Source organism: Ictalurus punctatus, chromosome 13 (assembly GCF_001660625.3).
Source record: "Ictalurus punctatus breed USDA103 chromosome 13, Coco_2.0, whole genome shotgun sequence".
Lineage (NCBI taxonomy): Eukaryota > Metazoa > Chordata > Actinopteri > Siluriformes > Ictaluridae > Ictalurus > Ictalurus punctatus.
Genome location: NC_030428.2, coordinates 7886154 through 7905838, shown reverse-complemented (window position 1 = coordinate 7905838; position 19685 = coordinate 7886154). Strand labels below are relative to the sequence as shown.

The 19685-nt window shown below is 43.1% G+C and overlaps 8 non-coding genes across 8 annotated transcripts; all 8 read right to left on the bottom strand.

The window, feature by feature from the left end:
- Window positions 1-777: 777 nt before the first annotated feature.
- Window positions 778-849, bottom strand: trnap-agg (transfer RNA proline (anticodon AGG)). The gene has a single exon. It is a non-coding gene; the product is annotated as a tRNA-Pro (tRNA).
- A 5673-nt stretch (window positions 850-6522) lies between these two features.
- On the bottom strand, window positions 6523-6595 carry trnar-ucg (transfer RNA arginine (anticodon UCG)). The gene has a single exon. It is a non-coding gene; the product is annotated as a tRNA-Arg (tRNA).
- A 1157-nt stretch (window positions 6596-7752) lies between these two features.
- Window positions 7753-7824, bottom strand: trnap-agg (transfer RNA proline (anticodon AGG)). The gene has a single exon. It is a non-coding gene; the product is annotated as a tRNA-Pro (tRNA).
- Window positions 7825-9566: 1742 nt separating this feature from the next.
- Window positions 9567-9639, bottom strand: trnar-ucg (transfer RNA arginine (anticodon UCG)). Its single transcript has one exon. It is a non-coding gene; the product is annotated as a tRNA-Arg (tRNA).
- A 1983-nt stretch (window positions 9640-11622) lies between these two features.
- Window positions 11623-11695, bottom strand: trnar-ucg (transfer RNA arginine (anticodon UCG)). The gene has a single exon. It is a non-coding gene; the product is annotated as a tRNA-Arg (tRNA).
- A 1992-nt stretch (window positions 11696-13687) lies between these two features.
- On the bottom strand, window positions 13688-13760 carry trnar-ucg (transfer RNA arginine (anticodon UCG)). The gene has a single exon. It is a non-coding gene; the product is annotated as a tRNA-Arg (tRNA).
- A 2801-nt stretch (window positions 13761-16561) lies between these two features.
- Window positions 16562-16633, bottom strand: trnap-agg (transfer RNA proline (anticodon AGG)). The gene has a single exon. It is a non-coding gene; the product is annotated as a tRNA-Pro (tRNA).
- Window positions 16634-18018: 1385 nt separating this feature from the next.
- trnar-ucg (transfer RNA arginine (anticodon UCG)) lies at window positions 18019-18091 on the bottom strand. The gene has a single exon. It is a non-coding gene; the product is annotated as a tRNA-Arg (tRNA).
- Between the last annotated feature and the right edge of the window lie 1594 nt (window positions 18092-19685).

Here is a 19685-nt window from a genome sequence, read left to right as displayed (position 1 = left end):
AGGTGGTACTGCAAGGCACTAACCAAAGGTAGGTGAAACCTGAATGGGTGAATTCCAATAAAGGGGCTTTTCTGATCAACAGACTAGCATCAACATTCTCCTCATTCAGAGCTTGACCGTTGAGATCACACCATGACGGGAAGCTTAGTTGTGTTGACTGGTGTCTATGCGTCTAACGTGACTGCTTTCAACTCAAGTTTGTTTTTTTTTGTTTTGTTTTTTTTACTGTGAGACAGACAATTCCTTGTACGAGCCAAAAAATCCCACATAGGAAGTCAATATTAAGTGGCAGGAACTTGGACTTTACTTTGTCATTTTGATCTGTGCTCAAGATCCTTCATTTGTCCTATATTGGACCAGAGCTGAAAACAAGTTCTCCTACAACATGCTTTCCCTGAAAAAGGGCTTTTGTGATAAGCAGTCTAGTACCAGAACTGGACTGCTCACATCAAATGATTGTCTTGCCAGCAATTGACTAACTACGTCATAAAGCTTGCTTGGTGATATTGAGAGTTTGCAAGTTTTCATCGGCAGAGTTGGCACTCCAAGGCACTAACCAAAGGTAGGCGAAACCTGAATGGGTGAATTCCAATAAAGTGGCTTTTCTGATCAACAGACTAGCATCAACATTCTCCTCATTCAGAGCTTGACCGTTGAGATCACACCATGACGGGAAGCTTAGTTGTGTTGACTGGATGTCTATGCAGCCTGCCAAACACCCGAGTAGCCACAGGTTCAGGGATCCGTTGGAATTTTCCCTCTGGAAAAGTAAAGCCTGGGCTCATCCGGGATTTGAACCCGGGACCTCTCGCACCCTAAGCGAGAATCATACCCCTAGACCAACGAGCCAAGCATGTGCGTGGCAGGATTCATCGCCAGTTCACAAGAGCTTTAATCTTGTGCACCACTTGAGCTTCTCACACATTAAACTTTCAGAACAACTTCAAATTGACTGTGTTCATAGAAATCCTGCAGGTTTTCACTACACGCACTTAAAAGGGACAAGCAAGACGGCTCCAGCCGAGAATCGAAAGCGGTTCACAAGAATGGGAAGCTTGCATGGTACCAGCACTCCGATGGTGCGTCTATTTGGTTCTGGATGGTTAATCGTCAGAGCAATTAAAGATGAAGCCTTGCTAGAAAGAGAGCAGACAGGTCTATCTAAAGCGCTGCTGACAACTTGCTATACTCTAGCTGAATCCTGACCCAGATGGGACTCGAACCCACAATCGTCAACTACGAAGGCTGCTGCCTTATCCATTAGGCCACTGGGCCAACGTGAACAGCCAGCTCCAGCTGATTTTCTTGCATACACATATACTAGCTACTAGAGGAAACGCTTTTGCATTGATTTAGCACATTCACAGCTACCCTCTAGCCCTTTTCTGGCAGACTTTGGAAAGCCCTGGAACCTTATCTCGTGATCTGTGTGCAAGATCCTCCATTTTTCCTATATTCTACGAGGGCTGAAATGGATTTATCCTGGAAGGTGTGTTCTCTGAAAAGGGGCTTCCTGTGATAAACAGATTAGCATCAACAAACTCCTTATTCAGAGCTGGACTGTGCACGTCACATGATTGTCTTGCCAGCAATTGACTAACTACGTCACAAAGCTTGCTTGGTGATGTTGAGAGTTTGCAAGTTTTCATCACCAGAGCTGGTACTCCAAGGCACTAACCAAAGGTAGGCGAAACCTGAATGGGTGAATTCCAATAAAGGGGCTTTTCTGATCAACAGACTAGCATCAACATTCTCCTCATTCAGAGCTTGACCGTTGAGATCACACGATGACGGGAAGCTTAGTTGTGTTGACTGGTGTCTATGCGTCTAACGTGACTGCTTTCAACTCAAGTTTGTTTTTTTTGTTTTGTTTTTTTTTACTGTGAGAGAGACAATTCCTTGTACGAGCCAAAAAATCCCACAAAGGAAGTCAATATTAAGTGGCAGGAAGTTGGACTTTACTTTGTCATTTTGATCTGCGCTCAAGATCGTTCATTTGTCCTATATTGGACCAGAGCTGAAAATGAGTTCTTCTAGAACATGCTTTCCCTGAAAAAGGGCTTTTGTGATAAGCAGTCTAGTACCAGAGCTGGACTGCTCACATCACATGATTGTCTTGCCAGCAATTGACGAACTACGTCACAAAGCTTGCTTGGTGATGTTGAGAGTTTGCAAGTTTTCATCACCAGAGCTGGTACTCCAAGGCACTAACCAAAGGTAGGTGAAACCTGAATGGGTGAATTCCAATAAAGGGGCTTTTCTGATCAACAGACTAGCATCAACATTCTCCTCATTCAGAGCTTGACCGTTGAGATCACACGATGACGGGAAGCTTAGTTGTGTTGACTGGTGTCTAACGTGACTGCTTTCAACTCAAGTTTGTTTTTTTTGTTTTGTTTTTTTTTACTGTGAGAGAGACAATTCCTTGTACGAGCCAAAAAATCCCACAAAGGAAGTCTATATTAAGTGGCAGGAACTTGGACTTTACTTTGTGATTTTGATCTTTGCTCAAGATCCTTCATTTGTCCTATATTGGACCAGAGCTGAAAATGAGTTCTCCTCGAACATGCTTTCCCTGAAAAAGGGCTTTTGTGATAAGCAGTCTAGTACCAGAGCTGGACTGCTCACATCACATGATGTCTTGCCAGAAATTGACTAACTATGTCACAAAGCTTGCTTGGTGATGTTGAGAGTTTGCAAGTTTACATCAGCAGAGTTGGTACTCCAAGGCACTAACCAAAGGTAGGCGAAACCTGAATGGGTGAATTCCAACAAAGGGGCTTTTCTGATCAACAGACTAGCATCAACATTCTCCTCATTCAGAGCTTGACCGTTGAGATCACACCATGACGGGAAGCTTAGTCGTGTTGACTGGTGTCTATGCGTCTAACGTGAATGGTGTCTATGTCTAACGTGACTGCTTTCAACTCAAGTTTGTTTTTTTTTGTTTTGTTTTTTTTTACTGTGAGAGAGACAATTCCTTGTACGAGCCAAAAAATCCCACAAAGGAAGTCAATATTAAGTGGCAGGAACTTGGACTTTACTTTGTGATTTTGATCTGTGCTCAAGATCCTTCATTTGTCCTATATTGGACCAGAGCTGAAAATGAGTTCTCCTACAACATGCTTTCCCTGAAAAAGGGCTTTTGTGATAAGCAGTCTAGTACCAGAGCTGGACTGCTCACATCACATGATGTCTTGCCAGAAATTGACTAACTATGTCACAAAGCTTGCTTGGTGATGTTGAGAGTTTGCAAGTTTACATCGGCAGAGTTGGTACTCCAAGGCACTAACCAAAGGTAGGCGAAACCTGAATGGGTGAATTCCAATAAAGGGGCTTTTCTGATCAACAGACTAGCATCAACATTCTCCTCATTCAGAGCTTGACCGTTGAGATCACACCATGACGGGAAGCTTAGTTGTGTTGACTGGTGTCTATGCGTCTAACGTGACTGCTTTCAACTCAAGTTTGTTTTTTTTGTTTTGTTTTTTTTTACTGTGAGAGAGACAATTCCTTGTACGAGCCAAAAAATCCCACAAAGGAAGTCTATATTAAGTGGCAGGAACTTGGACTTTACTTTGTGATTTTGATCTTTGCTCAAGATCCTTCATTTGTCCTATATTGGACCAGAGCTGAAAATGAGTTCTCCTCGAACATGCTTTCCCTGAAAAAGGGCTTTTGTGATAAGCAGTCTAGTACCAGAGCTGGACTGCTCACATCACATGATGTCTTGCCAGAAATTGACTAACTATGTCACAAAGCTTGCTTGGTGATGTTGAGAGTTTGCAAGTTTACATCGGCAGAGTTGGTACTCCAAGGCACTAACCAAAGGTAGGCGAAACCTGAATGGGTGAATTCCAATAAAGGGGCTTTTCTGATCAACAGACTAGCATCAACATTCTCCTCATTCAGAGCTTGACCGTTGAGATCACACCATGATGGGAAGCTTAGTCATGTTGACTGGTGTCTATGTGTCTAACGTGAATGGTGTCTATGTCTAACGTGACTGCTTTCAACTCAAGTTTGTTTTTTTTTGTTTTGTTTTTTTTACTGTGAGAAAGACAATTCTTTGTACGAGCCAAAAAATCCCACAAAGGAAGTCAATATTAAGTGGCAGGAACTTGGACTTTACTTTATGATTTTGATCTGTGCTCAAGATCTTTTATTTGTCCTATATTGGACGAGGGCTGAAATGGATTTATCCTGGAAGGTGTGTTCTCTGAAAAGGGGCTTCCTGTGATAAACAGATTAGCATCAACAAACTCCTTATTCAGAGCTGGACTGTGCACGTCACATGATTGTCTTGCCAGCAATTGACTAACTACGTCACAAAGCTTGCTTGGTGATGTTGAGAGTTTGCAAGTTTTCATCGGCAGAGGTGGTACTGCAAGGCACTAACCAAAGGTAGGTGAAACCTGAATGGGTGAATTCCAATAAAGGGGCTTTTCTGATCAACAGACTAGCATCAACATTCTCCTCATTCAGAGCTTGACCGTTGAGATCACACCATGACGGGAAGCTTAGTTGTGTTGACTGGTGTCTATGCGTCTAACGTGACTGCTTTCAACTCAAGTTTGTTTTTTTTTGTTTTGTTTTTTTTACTGTGAGACAGACAATTCCTTGTACGAGCCAAAAAATCCCACATAGGAAGTCAATATTAAGTGGCAGGAACTTGGACTTTACTTTGTCATTTTGATCTGTGCTCAAGATCCTTCATTTGTCCTATATTGGACCAGAGCTGAAAATGAGTTCTCCTCGAACATGCTTTCCCTGAAAAAGGGCTTTTGTGATAAGCAGTCTAGTACCAGAACTGGACTGCTCACATCAAATGATTGTCTTGCCAGCAATTGACTAACTACGTCATAAAGCTTGCTTGGTGATATTGAGAGTTTGCAAGTTTTCATCGGCAGAGTTGGTACTCCAAGGCACTAACCAAAGGTAGGCGAAACCTGAATGGGTGAATTCCAATAAAGGGGCTTTTCTGATCAACAGACTAGCATCAACATTCTCCTCATTCAGAGCTTGACCGTTGAGATCACACCATGACGGGAAGCTTAGTTGTGTTGACTGGTGTCTATGCGTCTAACGTGACTGCTTTCAACTCAAGTTTGTTTTTTTTGTTTTGTTTTTTTTTACTGTGAGAGAGACAATTCCTTGTACGAGCCAAAAAATCCCACAAAGGAAGTCAATATTAAGTGGCAGGAACTTGGACTTTACTTTGTGATTTTGATCTGTGCTCAAGATCCTTCATTTGTCCTATATTGGACCAGAGCTGAAAATGAGTTCTCCTCGAACATGCTTTCCCTGAAAAAGGGCTTTTGTGATAAGCAGTCTAGTACCAGAGCTGGACTGCTCACATCACATGATGTCTTGCCAGAAATTGACTAACTATGTCACAAAGCTTGCTTGGTGATGTTGAGAGTTTGCAAGTTTACATCGGCAGAGTTGGTACTCCAAGGCACTAACCAAAGGTAGGCGAAACCTGAATGGGTGAATTCCAACAAAGGGGCTTTTCTGATCAACAGACTAGCATCAACATTCTCCTCATTCAGAGCTTGACCGTTGAGATCACACCATGACGGGAAGCTTAGTCGTGTTGACTGGTGTCTATGCGTCTAACGTGAATGGTGTCTATGTCTAACGTGACTGCTTTCAACTCAAGTTTGTTTTTTTTTGTTTTGTTTTTTTTTTACTGTGAGAGAGACAATTCCTTGTACGAGCCAAAAAATCCCACAAAGGAAGTCAATATTAAGTGGCAGGAACTTGGACTTTACTTTGTGATTTTGATCTGTGCTCAAGATCCTTCATTTGTCCTATATTGGACCAGAGCTGAAAATGAGTTCTCCTAGAACATGCTTTCCCTGAAAAAGGGCTTTTGTGATAAGCAGTCTAGTACCAGAGCTGGACTGCTCACATCACATGATGTCTTGCCAGAAATTGACTAACTATGTCACAAAGCTTGCTTGGTGATGTTGAGAGTTTGCAAGTTTACATCGGCAGAGTTGGTACTCCAAGGCACTAACCAAAGGTAGGCGAAACCTGAATGGGTGAATTCCAATAAAGGGGCTTTTCTGATCAACAGACTAGCATCAACATTCCAAGGAAATAAAACAAAGGTAGCCTAAAACTGAAAGGAAGGCGCTTCCTGTGATAAACGGACTAACACCAACAGGGTGTGCGTGGCAGGATTCATCACCAGTTCACAAGAGCTTTAATCTTGTGCACCACTTGAGCTTCTCACACATGAAACTTCCAGAACAACTTCAAATTGGCTGTGTTCATAGAAATCCTGCAGGTTTTCACTACACGCACTTAAAAGGGACAAGCAAGACGGCTCCAGCCGAGAATCGAAAGCGGTTCACAAGAATGGGAAGCTTGCATGGTACCAGCACTCCAATGGTGCGTCTATTTGGTTCTGGATGGTTAATCGTCAGAGCAATTAAAGATGAAGCCTTGCTAGAAAGAGAGCAGACAGGTCTGTCTAAAGTACTGCTGACAACTTGCTATACTCTAGCTGAATCTTGACCCAGATGGGACTTGAACCCACAATCCTCAGCTCCGAAGGCTGATGCCTTATCCATTAGGCCACTGGGCCCACGTGAACAGCCTGCTCCAGCTGATTTTCTTGCATACACATGTACTAGCTACTCGAGGAAACGCTTTTGGATTGATTTAGCACATTCACAGCTACCCTCTAGCCCTTTCCTGGCAGACTTTGGAAAGCTCTGGAACCTAATCTTGTGATCTGTGTGCAAGATCCTCCATTTTTCCTATATTGGACGAGGGCTGAAACGGATTTATCCTGGAAGGTGTGTTCTCTGAAAAGGGGCTTCCTGTGATAAACAGATTAGCATCAACAAACTCCTTATTCAGAGCTGGACTGTGCACGTCACATGATTGTCTTGCCAGCAATTGACTAACTACGTCACAAAGCTTGCTTGGTGATGTTGAGAGTTTGCAAGTTTTCATCGGCAGAGGTGGTACTGCAAGGCACTAACCAAAGGTAGGTGAAACCTGAATGGGTGAATTCCAATAAAGGGGCTTTTCTGATCAACAGACTAGCATCAACATTCTCCTCATTCAGAGCTTGACCGTTGAGATCACACCATGACGGGAAGCTTAGTTGTGTTGACTGGTGTCTATGCGTCTAACGTGACTGCTTTCAACTCAAGTTTGTTTTTTTTTGTTTTGTTTTTTTTACTGTGAGACAGACAATTCCTTGTACGAGCCAAAAAATCCCACATAGGAAGTCAATATTAAGTGGCAGGAACTTGGACTTTACTTTGTCATTTTGATCTGTGCTCAAGATCCTTCATTTGTCCTATATTGGACCAGAGCTGAAAACGAGTTCTCCTACAACATGCTTTCCCTGAAAAAGGGCTTTTGTGATAAGCAGTCTAGTACCAGAACTGGACTGCTCACATCAAATGATTGTCTTGCCAGCAATTGACTAACTACGTCATAAAGCTTGCTTGGTGATATTGAGAGTTTGCAAGTTTTCATCGGCAGAGTTGGCACTCCAAGGCACTAACCAAAGGTAGGCGAAACCTGAATGGGTGAATTCCAATAAAGTGGCTTTTCTGATCAACAGACTAGCATCAACATTCTCCTCATTCAGAGCTTGACCGTTGAGATCACACCATGACCGGAAGCTTAGTCGTGTTGACTGGATGTCTATGCAGCCTGCCAAACACCCGAGTAGCCACAGGTTCAGGGATCCGTTGGAATTTTCCCTCTGGAAAAGTAAAGCCTGGGCTCATCCGGGATTTGAACCCGGGACCTCTCGCACCCTAAGCAAGAATCATACCCCTAGACCAACGAGCCAAGCACCTGTTGCAATAGGCATGCTTCTGCAGGTTCATGCTAAACTGTCGTGATGTGTGCGCTAAGATATTACGGGGAATGCCATAATTGTGTAACAATTCTTGGCACCGTTTTAGTCAATTCTTTCAGCTACATCCCGTTGCCAAGATAACAGCACAGAGTCTTCTTCTATAATGCCCGATGCGGTTGGAGAATATATGGCAAGGGATCTGAGACCATTCCTCTGTACAGAATCTCTCCAGATCTGCCAAATTTCAAGGTCCACACTGGTGGACTGTCCTCTTCAATTCACACCACAGGTTTTCTATGGGTTTCAAGTCAGGGGACAAGGACTTTTTTTGTTTTTGTTTTTTTTACTGTGAGAGAGACAATTCCTTGTACGAGCCAAAAAATCCCACATAGGAAGTCAATATTAAGTGGCAGGAACTTGGACTTTACTTTGTCATTTTGATCTGTGCTCAAGATCCTTCATTTGTCCTATATTGGACCAGAGCTGAAAACGAGTTCTCCTAGAACGTGCTTTCCCTGACAAAGGGCTTTTGTGATAAGCAGTCTAGTACCAGAGCTGGACTGCTCACATCACATGATTGTCTTGCCAGCAATTGACTAACTACGTCACAAAGCTTGCTTGGTGATGTTGAGAGTTTGGAAGTTTTCATCGGCAGAGTTGGTACTCCAAGGCACTATCCAAAGGTAGGCGAAACCTGAATGGGTGAATTCCAATAAAGGGGCTTTTCTGATCAACAGACTAGCATCAACATTCTCCTCATTCAAAGCTTGACCGTTGAGATCACACCATGACGGGAAGCTTAGTCGTGTTGACTGGTGTCTATGCGTCTAACGTGAATGGTGTCTATGTCTAACGTGACTGCTTTCAACTCAAGTTTGTTTTTTTTTGTTTTGTTTTTTTTACTGTGAGACAGACAATTCCTTGTACGAGCCAAAAAATCCCACAAAGGAAGTCAATATTAAGTGGCAGGAAGTTGGACTTTACTTTGTCATTTTGATCTGCGCTCAAGATCCTTCATTTGTCCTATATTGGACCAGAGCTGAAAATGAGTTCTCCTACAACATGCTTTCCCTGAAAAAGGGCTTTTGTGATAAGCAGTCTAATACCAGAGCTGGACTGCTCACATCACATGATGTCTTGCCAGAAATTGACTAACTATGTCACAAAGCTTGCTTGGTGATGTTGAGAGTTTGCAAGTTTACATCGGCAGAGTTGGTACTCCAAGGCACTAACCAAAGGTAGGCGAAACCTGAATGGGTGAATTCCAATAAAGGGGCTTTTCTGATCAACAGACTAGCATCAACATTCCAAGGAAATAAAACAAAGGTAGCCTAAAACTGAAAGGAAGGCGCTTCCTGTGATAAACGGACTAACACCAACAGGGTGTGCGTGGCAGGATTCATCACCAGTTCACAAGAGCTTTAATCTTGTGCACCACTTGAGCTTCTCACACATGAAACTTCCAGAACAACTTCAAATTGGCTGTGTTCATAGAAATCCTGCAGGTTTTCTCAACACGCCCTTAAAAGGGACAAGCAAGACGGCTCCAGCCGAGAATCGAAAGCGGTTCACAAGAATGGGAAGCTTGCATGGTACCAGCACTCCAATGGTGCGTCTATTTGGTTCTGGATGGTTAATCGTCAGAGCAATTAAAGATGAAGCCTTGCTAGAAAGAGAGCAGACAGGTCTATCTAAAGTACTGCTGACAACTTGCTATACTCTAGCTGAATCTTGACCCAGATGGGACTTGAACCCACAATCCTCAGCTCCGAAGGCTGATGCCTTATCCATTAGGCCACTGGGCCAACGTGAGCAGCCTGCTCCAGCTGATTTTCTTGCATACACATGTACTAGCTACTCGAGGAAACGCTTTTGGATTGATTTAGCACATTCACAGCTACCCTCTAGCCCTTTCCTGGCAGACTTTGGAAAGCTCTGGAACCTAATCTTGTGATCTGTGTGCAAGATCCTCCATTTTTCCTATATTGGACGAGGGCTGAAACGGATTTATCCTGGAAGGTGTGTTCTCTGAAAAGGGGCTTCCTGTGATAAACAGATTAGCATCAACAAACTCCTTATTCAGAGCTGGACTGCTCACATCACATGATTGTCTTGCCAGCAATTGACGAACTACGTCACAAAGCTTGCTTGGTGATGTTGAGAGTTTGCAAGTTTTCATCACCAGAGCTGGTACTCCAAGGCACTAACCAAAGGTAGGTGAAACCTGAATGGGTGAATTCCAATAAAGGGGCTTTTCTGATCAACAGACTAGCATCAACATTCTCCTCATTCAGAGCTTGACCGTTGAGATCACACGATGACGGGAAGCTTAGTTGTGTTGACTGGTGTCTAACGTGACTGCTTTCAACTCAAGTTTGTTTTTTTTGTTTTGTTTTTTTTTACTGTGAGAGAGACAATTCCTTGTACGAGCCAAAAAATCCCACAAAGGAAGTCTATATTAAGTGGCAGGAACTTGGACTTTACTTTGTGATTTTGATCTTTGCTCAAGATCCTTCATTTGTCCTATATTGGACCAGAGCTGAAAATGAGTTCTCCTCGAACATGCTTTCCCTGAAAAAGGGCTTTTGTGATAAGCAGTCTAGTACCAGAGCTGGACTGCTCACATCACATGATGTCTTGCCAGAAATTGACTAACTATGTCACAAAGCTTGCTTGGTGATGTTGAGAGTTTGCAAGTTTACATCAGCAGAGTTGGTACTCCAAGGCACTAACCAAAGGTAGGCGAAACCTGAATGGGTGAATTCCAACAAAGGGGCTTTTCTGATCAACAGACTAGCATCAACATTCTCCTCATTCAGAGCTTGACCGTTGAGATCACACCATGACGGGAAGCTTAGTCGTGTTGACTGGTGTCTATGCGTCTAACGTGAATGGTGTCTATGTCTAACGTGACTGCTTTCAACTCAAGTTTGTTTTTTTTTGTTTTGTTTTTTTTTACTGTGAGAGAGACAATTCCTTGTACGAGCCAAAAAATCCCACAAAGGAAGTCAATATTAAGTGGCAGGAACTTGGACTTTACTTTGTGATTTTGATCTGTGCTCAAGATCCTTCATTTGTCCTATATTGGACCAGAGCTGAAAATGAGTTCTCCTACAACATGCTTTCCCTGAAAAAGGGCTTTTGTGATAAGCAGTCTAGTACCAGAGCTGGACTGCTCACATCACATGATGTCTTGCCAGAAATTGACTAACTATGTCACAAAGCTTGCTTGGTGATGTTGAGAGTTTGCAAGTTTACATCGGCAGAGTTGGTACTCCAAGGCACTAACCAAAGGTAGGCGAAACCTGAATGGGTGAATTCCAATAAAGGGGCTTTTCTGATCAACAGACTAGCATCAACATTCCAAGGAAATAAAACAAAGGTAGCCTAAAACTGAAAGGAAGGCGCTTCCTGTGATAAACGGACTAACACCAACAGGGTGTGCGTGGCAGGATTCATCACCAGTTCACAAGAGCTTTAATCTTGTGCACCACTTGAGCTTCTCACACATGAAACTTCCAGAACAACTTCAAATTGGCTGTGTTCATAGAAATCCTGCAGGTTTTCACTACATGCACTTAAAAGGGACAAGCAAGACGGCTCCAGCCGAGAATCGAAAGCGGTTCACAAGAATGGGAAGCTTGCATGGTACCAGCACTCCAATGGTGCGTCTATTTGGTTCTGGATGGTTAATCGTCAGAGCAATTAAAGATGAAGCCTTGCTAGAAAGAGAGCAGACAGGTCTGTCTAAAGTACTGCTGACAACTTGCTATACTCTAGCTGAATCTTGACCCAGATGGGATTTGAACCCACAATCCTCAGCTCCGAAGGCTGATGCCTTATCCATTAGGCCACTGGGCCAACGTGAATAGCCTGCTCCAGCTGATTTTCTTGCATACACATGTACTAGCTACTCGAGGAAACGCTTTTGGATTGATTTAGCACATTCACAGCTACCCTCTAGCCCTTTCCTGGCAGACTTTGGAAAGCTCTGGAACCTAATCTTGTGATCTGTGTGCAAGATCCTCCATTTTTCCTATATTGGACGAGGGCTGAAACGGATTTATCCTGGAAGGTGTGTTCTCTGAAAAGGGGCTTCCTGTGATAAACAGATTAGCATCAACAAACTCCTTATTCAGAGCTGGACTGCTCACATCACATGATTGTCTTGCCAGCAATTGACGAACTACGTCACAAAGCTTGCTTGGTGATGTTGAGAGTTTGCAAGTTTTCATCACCAGAGCTGGTACTCCAAGGCACTAACCAAAGGTAGGCGAAACCTGAATGGGTGAATTCCAATAAAGGGGCTTTTCTGATCAACAGACTAGCATCAACATTCTCCTCATTCAGAGCTTGACCGTTGAGATCACACCATGACGGGAAGCTTAGTTGTGTTGACTGGTGTCTATGCGTCTAACGTGACTGCTTTCAACTCAAGTTTGTTTTTTTTGTTTTGTTTTTTTTTACTGTGAGAGAGACAATTCCTTGTACGAGCCAAAAAATCCCACAAAGGAAGTCAATATTAAGTGGCAGGAACTTGGACTTTACTTTGTGATTTTGATCTGTGCTCAAGATCCTTCATTTGTCCTATATTGGACCAGAGCTGAAAATGAGTTCTCCTCGAACATGCTTTCCCTGAAAAAGGGCTTTTGTGATAAGCAGTCTAGTACCAGAGCTGGACTGCTCACATCACATGATGTCTTGCCAGAAATTGACTAACTATGTCACAAAGCTTGCTTGGTGATGTTGAGAGTTTGCAAGTTTACATCGGCAGAGTTGGTACTCCAAGGCACTAACCAAAGGTAGGCGAAACCTGAATGGGTGAATTCCAACAAAGGGGCTTTTCTGATCAACAGACTAGCATCAACATTCTCCTCATTCAGAGCTTGACCGTTGAGATCACACCATGACGGGAAGCTTAGTCGTGTTGACTGGTGTCTATGCGTCTAACGTGAATGGTGTCTATGTCTAACGTGACTGCTTTCAACTCAAGTTTGTTTTTTTTTGTTTTGTTTTTTTTTTACTGTGAGAGAGACAATTCCTTGTACGAGCCAAAAAATCCCACAAAGGAAGTCAATATTAAGTGGCAGGAACTTGGACTTTACTTTGTGATTTTGATCTGTGCTCAAGATCCTTCATTTGTCCTATATTGGACCAGAGCTGAAAATGAGTTCTCCTAGAACATGCTTTCCCTGAAAAAGGGCTTTTGTGATAAGCAGTCTAGTACCAGAGCTGGACTGCTCACATCACATGATGTCTTGCCAGAAATTGACTAACTATGTCACAAAGCTTGCTTGGTGATGTTGAGAGTTTGCAAGTTTACATCGGCAGAGTTGGTACTCCAAGGCACTAACCAAAGGTAGGCGAAACCTGAATGGGTGAATTCCAATAAAGGGGCTTTTCTGATCAACAGACTAGCATCAACATTCCAAGGAAATAAAACAAAGGTAGCCTAAAACTGAAAGGAAGGTGCTTCCTGTGATAAACGGACTAACACCAACAGGGTGTGCGTGGCAGGATTCATCACCAGTTCACAAGAGCTTTAATCTTGTGCACCACTTGAGCTTCTCACACATGAAACTTCCAGAACAACTTCAAATTGGCTGTGTTCATAGAAATCCTGCAGGTTTTCTCAACACGCCCTTAAAAGGGACAAGCAAGACGGCTCCAGCCGAGAATCGAAAGCGGTTCACAAGAATGGGAAGCTTGCATGGTACCAGCACTCCAATGGTGCGTCTATTTGGTTCTGGATGGTTAATCGTCAGAGCAATTAAAGATGAAGCCTTGCTAGAAAGAGAGCAGACAGGTCTATCTAAAGTACTGCCGACAACTTGCTATACTCTAGCTGAATCTTGACCCAGATGGGACTTGAACCCACAATCCTCAGCTCCGAAGGCTGATGCCTTATCCATTAGGCCACTGGGCCAACGTGAACATCCTGCTCCAGCTGATTTTCTTGCATACACATGTACTAGCTACTAGAGGAAACGCTTTTGCATTGATTTAGCACATTCACAGCTACCCTCTAGCCCTTTCCTGGCAGACTTTGGAAAGCCCTGGAACCTTATCTCGTGATCTGTGTGCAAGATCCTCCATTTTTCCTATATTCTACGAGGGCTGAAATGGATTTATCCTGGAAGGTGTGTTCTCTGAAAAGGGGCTTCCTGTGATAAACAGATTAGCATCAACAAACTCCTTATGCAGAGCTGGACTGTGCACGTCACATGATTGTCTTGCCAGCAATTGACTAACTACGTAACAAAGCTTGCTTGGTGATGTTGAGAGTTTGCAAGTTTTCATCACCAGAGCTGGTACTCCAAGGCACTAACCAAAGGTAGGCGAAACCTGAATGGGTGAATTCCAATAAAGGGGCTTTTCTGATCAACAGACTAGCATCAACATTCTCCTCATTCAGAGCTTGACCGTTGAGATCACACGATGACGGGAAGCTTAGTTGTGTTGACTGGTGTCTATGCGTCTAACGTGAATGCTTTCAACTCAATTTTTTTATTTTTATTATTTTTTTTTATTTATTTTTTTTTTACTGTGAGAGAGACAATTCCTTGTACGAGCCAAAAAATCCCACAAAGGAAGTCAATATTAAGTGGCAGGAAGTTGGACTTTACTTTGTCATTTTGATCTGCGCTCAAGATCGTTCATTTGTCCTATATTGGACCAGAGCTGAAAATGAGTTCTTCTAGAACATGCTTTCCCTGAAAAAGGGCTTTTGTGATAAGCAGTCTAGTACCAGAGCTGGACTGCTCACATCACATGATTGTCTTGCCAGCAATTGACGAACTACGTCACAAAGCTTGCTTGGTGATGTTGAGAGTTTGCAAGTTTTCATCACCAGAGCTGGTACTCCAAGGCACTAACCAAAGGTAGGTGAAACCTGAATGGGTGAATTCCAATAAAGGGGCTTTTCTGATCAACAGACTAGCATCAACATTCTCCTCATTCAGAGCTTGACCGTTGAGATCACACGATGACGGGAAGCTTAGTTGTGTTGACTGGTGTCTAACGTGACTGCTTTCAACTCAAGTTTGTTTTTTTTGTTTTGTTTTTTTTACTGTGAGACAGACAATTCCTTGTACGAGCCAAAAAATCCCACATAGGAAGTCAATATTAAGTGGCAGGAACTTGGACTTTACTTTGTGATTTTGATCTGTGCTCAAGATCCTTCATTTGTCCTATATTGGACCAGAGCTGAAAATGAGTTCTCCTCGAACATGCTTTCCCTGAAAAAGGGCTTTTGTGATAAGCAGTCTAGTACCAGAGCTGGACTGCTCACATCACATGATGTCTTGCCAAAAATTGACTAACTATGTCACAAAGCTTGCTTGGTGATGTTGAGAGTTTGCAAGTTTACATCGGCAGAGTTGGTACTCCAAGGCACTAACCAAAGGTAGGCGAAACCTGAATGGGTGAATTCCAATAAAGGGGCTTTTCTGATCAACAGACTAGCATCAACATTCTCCTCATTCAGAGCTTGACCGTTGAGATCACACCATGATGGGAAGCTTAGTCATGTTGACTGGTGTCTATGTGTCTAACGTGAATGGTGTCTATGTCTAACGTGACTGCTTTCAACTCAAGTTTGTTTTTTTTTGTTTTGTTTTTTTTACTGTGAGAAAGACAATTCTTTGTACGAGCCAAAAAATCCCACAAAGGAAGTCAATATTAAGTGGCAGGAACTTGGACTTTACTTTATGATTTTGATCTGTGCTCAAGATCTTTTATTTGTCCTATATTGGACGAGGGCTGAAATGGATTTATCCTGGAAGGTGTGTTCTCTGAAAAGGGGCTTCCTGTGATAAACAGATTAGCATCAACAAACTCCTTATTCAGAGCTGGACTGTGCACGTCACATGATTGTCTTGCCAGCAATTGACTAACTACGTCACAAAGCTTGCTTGGTGATGTTGAGAGTTTGCAAGTTTTCATCGGCAGAGGTGGTACTGCAAGGCACTAACCAAAGGTAGGTGAAACCTGAATGGGTGAATTCCAATAAAGGGGCTTTTCTGATCAACAGACTAGCATCAACATTCTCCTCATTCAGAGCTTGACCGTTGAGATCACACCATGACGGGAAGCTTAGTTGTGTTGACTGGTGTCTATGCGTCTAACGTGACTGCTTTCAACTCAAGTTTGTTTTTTTTTGTTTTGTTTTTTTTACTGTGAGACAGACAATTCCTTGTACGAGCCAAAAAATCCCACATAGGAAGTCAATATTAAGTGGCAGGAACTTGGACTTTACTTTGTCATTTTGATCTGTGCTCAAGATCCTTCATTTGTCCTATATTGGACCAGAGCTGAAAACGAGTTCTCCTACAACATGCTTTCCCTGAAAAAGGGCTTTTGTGATAAGCAGTCTAGTACCAGAACTGGACTGCTCACATCAAATGATTGTCTTGCCAGCAATTGACTAACTACGTCATAAAGCTTGCTTGGTGATATTGAGAGTTTGCAAGTTTTCATCGGCAGAGTTGGCACTCCAAGGCACTAACCAAAGGTAGGCGAAACCTGAATGGGTGAATTCCAATAAAGTGGCTTTTCTGATCAACAGACTAGCATCAACATTCTCCTCATTCAGAGCTTGACCGTTGAGATCACACCATGACCGGAAGCTTAGTCGTGTTGACTGGATGTCTATGCAGCCTGCCAAACACCCGAGTAGCCACAGGTTCAGGGATCCGTTGGAATTTTCCCTCTGGAAAAGTAAAGCCTGGGCTCATCCGGGATTTGAACCCGGGACCTCTCGCACCCTAAGCGAGAATCATACCCCTAGACCAACGAGCCAAGCACCTGTTGCAATAGGTATGCTTCTGCAGGTTCATGCTAAACTGTCGTGATGTGTGCGCTAAGATATTACGGGGAATGCCATAATTGTGTAACAATTCTTGGCACCGTTTTAGTCAATTCTTTCAGCTACATCCCGTTGCCAAGATAACAGCACAGAGTCTTCTCCTATAATGCCCGATGCGGTTGGAGAATATATGGCAAGGGATCTGAGACCATTCCTCCGTACAGAATCTCTCCAGATCTGCCAAATTTCAAGGTCCACACTGGTGGACTGTCCTCTTCAATTCACACCACAGGTTTTCTATGGGTTTCAAGTCAGGGGACAAGGACTTTTTTTGTTTTTGTTTTTTTTACTGTGAGAGAGACAATTCCTTGTACGAGCCAAAAAATCCCACATAGGAAGTCAATATTAAGTGGCAGGAACTTGGACTTTACTTTGTCATTTTGATCTGTGCTCAAGATCCTTCATTTGTCCTATATTGGACCAGAGCTGAAAACGAGTTCTCCTAGAACGTGCTTTCCCTGACAAAGGGCTTTTGTGATAAGCAGTCTAGTACCAGAGCTGGACTGCTCACATCACATGATTGTCTTGCCAGCAATTGACTAACTACGTCACAAAGCTTGCTTGGTGATGTTGAGAGTTTGGAAGTTTTCATCGGCAGAGTTGGTACTCCAAGGCACTAACCAAAGGTAGGCGAAATCTGAATGGGTGAATTCCAATAAAGGGGCTTTTCTGATCAACAGATATTGGACCAGAGCTGAAAATGAGTTCTCCTAGAACGTGCTTTCCCTGAAAAAGGGCTTTTGTGTTAAGCAGTCTAGTACCAGTGCGCTCCATATTCAGAGCCACAAACTTCACATCACATGATTGTGTGGTCTAGCATGTGACTAACTATGTCACGAAACTTGACTGGTAACGTAGAGATTTTGCTACTTTGCATCGCCGAAGGTGGTGTTCCAAGGCAATAAAACAAAGGTAGCCTAAAACTGAAAGGAAGGCGCTTCCTGTGATAAACGGACTAACACCAACAGGGTGTGCGTGGCAGGATTCATCACCAGTTCACAAGAGCTTTAATCTTGTGCACCACTTGAGCTTCTCACACATGAAACTTCCAGAACAACTTCAAATTGGCTGTGTTCATAGAAATCCTGCAGGTTTTCACTACATGCACTTAAAAGGGACAAGCAAGACGGCTCCAGCCGAGAATCGAAAGCGGTTCACAAGAATGGGAAGCTTGCATGGTACCAGCACTCCAATGGTGCGTCTATTTGGTTCTGGATGGTTAATCGTCAGAGCAATTAAAGATGAAGCCTTGCTAGAAAGAGAGCAGACAGGTCTGTCTAAAGTACTGCTGACAACTTGCTATACTCTAGCTGAATCTTGACCCAGATGGGACTTGAACCCACAATCCTCAGCTCCGAAGGCTGATGCCTTATCCATTAGGCCACTGGGCCAACATGAACAGCCTGCTCCAGCTGATTTTCTTGCATACACATGTACTAGCTACTCGAGGAAACGCTTTTGGATTGATTTAGCACATTCACAGCTACCCTCTAGCCCTTTCCTGGCAGACTTTGGAAAGCTCTGGAACCTAATCTTGTGATCTGTGTGCAAGATCCTCCATTTTTCCTATATTGGACGAGGGCTGAAACGGATTTATCCTGGAAGGTGTGTTCTCTGAAAAGGGGCTTCCTGTGATAAACAGATTAGCATCAACAAACTCCTTATTCAGAGCTGGACTGCTCACATCACATGATTGTCTTGCCAGCAATTGACGAACTACGTCACAAAGCTTGCTTGGTGATGTTGAGAGTTTGCAAGTTTTCATCACCAGAGCTGGTACTCCAAGGCACTAACCAAAGGTAGGCGAAACCTGAATGGGTGAATTCCAATAAAGGGGCTTTTCTGATCAACAGACTAGCATCAACATTCTCCTCATTCAGAGCTTGACCGTTGAGATCACACCATGACGGGAAGCTTAGTTGTGTTGACTGGTGTCTATGCGTCTAACGTGACTGCTTTCAACTCAAGTTTGTTTTTTTTTGTTTTGTTTTTTTTACTGTGAGACAGACAATTCCTTGTACGAGCCAAAAAATCCCACATAGGAAGTCAATATTAAGTGGCAGGAACTTGGACTTTACTTTGTGATTTTGATCTGTGCTCAAGATCCTTCATTTGTCCTATATTGGACCAGAGCTGAAAATGAGTTCTTCTAGAACATGCTTTCCCTGAAAAAGGGCTTTTGTGATAAGCAGTCTAGTACCAGAGCTGGACTGCTCACATCACATGATTGTCTTGCCAGCAATTGACGAACTACGTCACAAAGCTTGCTTGGTGATGTTGAGAGTTTGCAAGTTTTCATCACCAGAGCTGGTACTCCAAGGCACTAACCAAAGGTAGGTGAAACCTGAATGGGTGAATTCCAATAAAGGGGCTTTTCTGATCAACAGACTAGCATCAACATTCTCCTCATTCAGAGCTTGACCGTTGAGATCACACGATGACGGGAAGCTTAGTTGTGTTGACTGGTGTCTAACGTGACTGCTTTCAACTCAAGTTTGTTTTTTTTGTTTTGTTTTTTTTTACTGTGAGAGAGACAATTCCTTGTACGAGCCAAAAAATCCCACAAAGGAAGTCTATATTAAGTGGCAGGAACTTGGACTTTACTTTGTGATTTTGATCTGTGCTCAAGATCCTTCATTTGTCCTATATTGGACCAGAGCTGAAAATGAGTTCTCCTCGAACATGCTTTCCCTGAAAAAGGGCTTTTGTGATAAGCAGTCTAGTACCAGAGCTGGACTGCTCACATCACATGATGTCTTGCCAGAAATTGACTAACTATGTCACAAAGCTTGCTTGGTGATGTTGAGAGTTTGCAAGTTTACATCAGCAGAGTTGGTACTCCAAGGCACTAACCAAAGGTAGGCGAAACCTGAATGGGTGAATTCCAACAAAGGGGCTTTTCTGATCAACAGACTAGCATCAACATTCTCCTCATTCAGAGCTTGACCGTTGAGATCACACCATGACGGGAAGCTTAGTCGTGTT